Below are 6,000 nucleotides of genomic sequence, written 5' to 3' on the forward strand. Positions count from 1 at the left end.
ATTGTAGAATAACAGAGGTTGAGTTTAACATGAAGGAACCCACATCTTTGAAAATTCAGAACTGAGAGACTGTGTTGAGTGTTAACATGTGGTGAGCAAAATTGATTTTGAGCGAAATTGAGGTTCGGGGCAAAATTGGGTTCTGTTCTGTTCTGCCCGCAGATACCCTAACAGTCTGTGTTGTAGAGAGCATAACTCTCTCTACATAATTTCAAATTGAGTGAAACCAATTTTGTATGAAAGCTAACTCATAGGGCTATGTTGGGTAATATTTTCATAATTTTTCGATTGCTGGTTCAATACCAGAATCATTTGTAAGTTCATTCTGTTTCTGCCCGCAGACACCCTAGCAGCCTGTGTTGTAGAGAGCATAACTCTCTCTAAAGAATTCCGAATTGAGTGAAACTATTTTTTTATGAAAGCTAACTCATAGGGTTATATTGGGTAATATTTTCATAATTTTTGGATTGCTGGTTCAATACCAGAATTATCTGCAAGTTCACTCTGTTTCTGCTCGCAGACACCCTAACAGCCTGTGCTGTAGAGAGCATAACTCTCTCTACAAAATTCCAAATTGGTTGAAATCAATTTTATATGAAAGCTAACGTATAAGGCTATGTTTGGTAAAATTTTCATAATTTTTTGAGTGCTCGTTTAGTACCAGAATTATCTGCAAGTTTGCTATGTTTCTGCTTATTTCTGTGATTGATTCTGAAACTGATTCTGGTAATTGATGTGAAACATTTGATGATTTCGTGTTGCTAGTATGTTGGTGGAATAGTGAATGATTTGATAATTATGTTGAAGTGTTATTTTGTGCAATTTTGGTGTGATTTCCGTTATGGAATTTGGTGAGAAAATATGTTATATATTTGGGGCTGGAGTGGTCTCAAATTGCATGTTTTAATTTATGAGTTTTTGCACGAAATACACTTCATTTAGTCAAGAGGCAACGTGTCGGTTTTCATCGGAAAACTGAGGTTTGTCCCAGAACTGGAGTGGTTCTGGAAGTCTGGAGTGGACTTCATTGGTGGCTAACTGTCTGGAGTGGACGCGGTGATACCGCTAAGGTTAACAATTGGTACCACATGCATACATTAGAGTCTCACACACTAAGTTTCACGTTTTCAGTGGTTTTATGTGTTTGGTGAATTGTTGGTGAATTGTTTTGCTGTTGTGGTAAAGTCGAATTATTATTCTTCTTAAAACTTATAATTTTCCGAAACAACAATAAGAATGATGAAACTGTCTTGAGAGCAAATATTATGATCACTCAGATTTTAAAGAAAAGGTGAAGAGAGTTTATAAAGTAGGATCTGAATTGTTTACTTGCTCTTTGTTATGCTATATTTTATACAATGTAAGTTCTTACCCTTCTGTTGGAATGATGTTCTATGCGACATCGCTCAGGTACTGGAGATAGAGATGTGGCTCATGAGGAGTAGCTTCGGAGAGTCTTAGTTTATGTTATTATTATTATTATAATAATAAAATAAGTGTCTTGCTCTGTAATGTTACACTGGGTAGATATTTTACGTTACTTTTACATTTTTGTTGAGAGGATTTTATAACCTCTCCTTATGGAAGATGTTGAATGATTTTCTAAATCATGGTGATGTCGTATTGTTGATGGCCGAAGTGCATATGAAATTCAGTTCTGAGTATGATGAATTTTATTGGAATATCATGGAAGATAAACCTATTTAAATAAGTGATCTTAAGCATCTTGGGATTATCTGGCTGGTTTAGAAATTTTATTGGCATAAATAATTCATTCTTTGGAAAGCATATGAACTTATAAATTTTTAAACACAATCAGTGTTAATTTTAATGAGTTTTCGTGAAGAAGTGTAATACTCCCTTGATATGTTTTTAAACTCTGATAAACGTTTTTAAATAAAACAATGAAAAAAAGGGGCTGTTACGGGTCCAATTAGTCGTCATCTCAATCATAGTACAAGATATTATTTTGGGCTTCCTTTAGGGAGAAGACACTCAGAACTCCAAATCAATCGTGAACACTCAGCTATTCCTTCCCTCGTCGTAAGAACCAGATTGTCCTCAACAATTACAGGCTCATTCTCACTGAGAATGTCCTTTACATTTAGAGGAGGAAGATTTTTCTTTGGAGCCGAAGATGAAATATCCATTCTAGTCGTTATCTCAACCTTCGAGGAAGTCTCAGCCCCTTCCACTCGTGTTTGATAGATAATCTAATTCCCTTCGTTGGAGAAGGAGACACAAGAAGCAATAATTTTGTCCAACAGCCTGAGACGAAGCTTCCTCATCGTAGAGCAAAACAAGTTCGCTGGAACAATTCATGAAATAGATTACACAGATATAAAGGATGAAGGGAAAAAAGAGTAAGAAAGAAATGAGAAAATGCATGAACTAATGGTACCTACCTCTAAAATTCGCATAACCCTTAGGGGTAGAATTTATGAAAGCCTAACATTCAAATGGCTCTCTCTCTTCATGGTGATAGCCTTCACCAATACTTCCTTGGACAGAAGTACTGTTAAAGGTTAACTGATATTTCCCAATTAGATATTTTCCATTTATGTGCATGATATGTTGTTTCCGAGAATTGGGAAAGAATGCTGGACCAACAGCTGGAGATGGTGGTCAACCATCTCAATCACATTGCTCTGATTCAATTGCCTATTAATTAATTAGTGCACATTGCTCTGATTAGTGCCATTGCAGGATTGTGATCAGACTCCCAACTGTGGGAGTGAGATTCAACTCATTCAAGAATTTGACACTGGTTGGAAATGAGGGAAAAAAAAAAGGAAAAATTTATTATGGTCATCTAAAAACTTGTGCAAAGTTATACCAATCACTTTTGACCCACTATAACAGGTTTTTTTTAAAAAAATCAAAATTCATATTTTCTTAATTAAACATTTATTTTTAATTAATTTTAAAAAGAACATTTATCCTTAATCATTATCCTCCTCCTTCCTCATCTTTCATCAGAAACCAAGAAGCTCCACCACCACCACCACCTCACCCCCCTCCGTAACAACAACAAAAAACTCACTCACCCACCTCTGCAAAACGCAAACCCATCTCACCCACTCACTACCCATTGCTCCTTCCCTTCCACCTCCTCCCTGCACCAACAAACAAACTTGACCCACAACATGAAGAATCCAAAAAATCTTACTCCCAACCACCCTCCTACACCCAGATCTGGAACCAGCAAATCAACACAGTTCGAAAGTTGATGCACCACACACCCAGACTTGAACGAGAAAGGAGGCTGAACGACGACTCCCACCGTCGTTGCCACCCACTACCATCAATCTTCTTCTTCTGCAACCACAAATTTGCAATCTGGGTTTCCTAAGTTGGGGTTTTGGTAGTTCTTGGGTTTCTAGGTTTGCTGGTTAAAATGGTTTGCTGGGCTCTTCATTTGGGTTTCTGGGTTTGCTTTTTCAATTTTTGGTTTTCTGTTATAATCTAGATTTACTGGTTCTGATCCCCCCCACTCACTCTTTTTCTTTCCTCTCTCTAAATTTGCTGGTTTTGTTCTCCTCATAATTAATTGCTTGCATTCCCATTCTATTTCGTTTTGCTTGTTGCAAACTGTGGGCATGCTTCACTTACTTAGGGAGAAGTTCTAGTTTGGGTGCCAGGAGGGATTGTGCGTTTGGATTTTGGTTTGTTGTGGGAAAGATGATCTGGGTTGAAATTTTCGTTGAAGGAGCATCCATGGCTGCATGTCATTGCTTTGCTAGATTTGAAGGGATCCATAGCTGCTGAATGAGAACCAGATCTGGGAATTCTAGGTTGGGAATATTGTGCAGGTTATGGTTTCAGATCTGGGGGTGGGAGAAGATGATGGGTTGAGGAAGGAGGAAGATAATTTATTCACTAATTAACCTAATCCTTCATTAATTAATTTACTAATATATATGTTTTTTTTTTTTTTTAAAACCTGCTAAACCTACTACTGCAGGTCAAAATGGCACGGTGTAACCTTACACAAGTTTTTAGAAGACCATAATAAACTCAAAATACCCTTTAGTTGTAATTGGTTGGAAAATTGGATCATGAATTGAGGTAGACACCAACCCCATAATTTCCTTGAAAAATATGTCCATGATACATATTGTTAATGTATGTTTGATTTTAAAGAAACATGTAACAAGGAGAAATCATTTATAACATGCACAAGATTAATGAATATTTTCATAGAAAGTCTGAACCGCCATGTCTAGCGATGAAGATCTGAACCGCCATGGCTAGTGATAAGGTCTGAATCTTTTAAGATTTAAATTTTTATATTTATTTATTAAAATTATCAAAAAACACCAAAAAAAAAAAAAAAAAGTTACCCACCCTAGTGGGCACCCAAAATAAATAATAAACTCCATACATTCGCTCAATATTGATGTTTTTTTTTTTGTCAATACTCAATATTGATGTTGTGCTATGCATTATGAGAATAAGAATGAGCCGGCAGGTAGCCGATTGACTCATCTTCCGCAGTTTTATTTTCTTTCAATTTATCTTGAAGCCACTTGGGCTTAATGATATTTCGTTTGGGCCTAGCAGCATTGTAGTAGGAGCTGGACCGCTAATAACTGGTTATTGAGAGATGCACTTTTTGTTATATTAACAGCATATGGTATTTGGCCCAAAAAAACATATGGTATGTGATTTATTTGGATACTGAATAACTATTAACATTTACAGCTTTAACTAGTGTCAGTATATATTCACCGTGTCTTTAAAAAAATCAATATATGCTTATATTGATTTAAGTTGCTCATTTTCTTAGTGGTAAGACATTGGTTTTGCAATATAAGTGTTGGGAGTTCAATCATCACTGCAATTTTTTTAAAAAATTGTTAACTATAAGATGCTTATGTGTCCATTGAATGTGCAATTAAGGGCTGAGGTCACCTATCTTAGTCATCACAATGTAAGTGTTAGGGGTTTAATCCCAACTCCACCTAAAATGTGATTTTTTAAAAAAGAATTTGTCACCTGAGATGCTTATGTGTCCGCTGAATGTAGCTCCTTATTTTATTAGTGAATAGATGTATAAAAAATGAAGCATGCAAACGTGAGAATCTTTTGTTAAAAATTTTCTGAGAAGAGACCTAATTTAGACGGCATGAACAAATATAAGGACCAATTTGAGAATCAAGTCTTTAATATACTTCATCCATTCCTATTTATCTGTCCAGGAAGAGAAGGTTCACACAAATTAAGGAAAACAATTAATTGTGTTGATTTTCATAAAAGTATTTTTGTTTTTCTATATCACCCTTTAGAATGTATTTTATCTTTCTTCATTTATTGCTTATGTAAGGACATTCCTTGGAAAAACATCAATTAATGCTCTCTTGAAACTCTAAGTGGACAGTTATATAGGAACAAAAAAATTTATTCAAAATGGACAATTAATAAGGAACGGAGGAGAGTATATAGCAAGCATAGGACAAAACTCATATTTTGTTTTGCCTCACCAAACCCCTACTAAAATTTAAAGACCTATAATCCTTCATTTTGCTGCTTCATTTTTATTTTATTTTACTTTTTATCTATCTTTCTTCTTTTTTAATCTATCACATCTTTTACCTACTCTTTATTTTTTCCCATCCTTCTATTCTCTGTCCTTTTTTCAGACATTAGACGGTGTAAATGACGCTTTGTTGAAATTTAAAGTCTATACCACACGAACAATATCACAGAAGATACAATAACATGTGCACATGGCTTCCATAGATGGGTAAACAAAGGCATATATGACAATCCCACCGTGTAGCCATTTAAGCTAACTTCATCAACACAAAAGCAAATTAAAACACCATAACCGTTTGACAGAAAGCATGACCCAGAAACAGAAAGATAAGAAGAAAATGTTGAAAGCTACATAACAGTCAACACCAGATCGCACCCACAGATACAGACAAGTCTCAAGGCTGGTACGTAGTGATAATGGATAATCATGACATTAACATACAACCTTTTTTTTTTCTTTCA

This window comes from Lotus japonicus, chromosome 4 (genome assembly GCF_012489685.1).
Source record: "Lotus japonicus ecotype B-129 chromosome 4, LjGifu_v1.2".
In the NCBI taxonomy this organism is placed as follows: Eukaryota; Viridiplantae; Streptophyta; class Magnoliopsida; order Fabales; family Fabaceae; genus Lotus; species Lotus japonicus.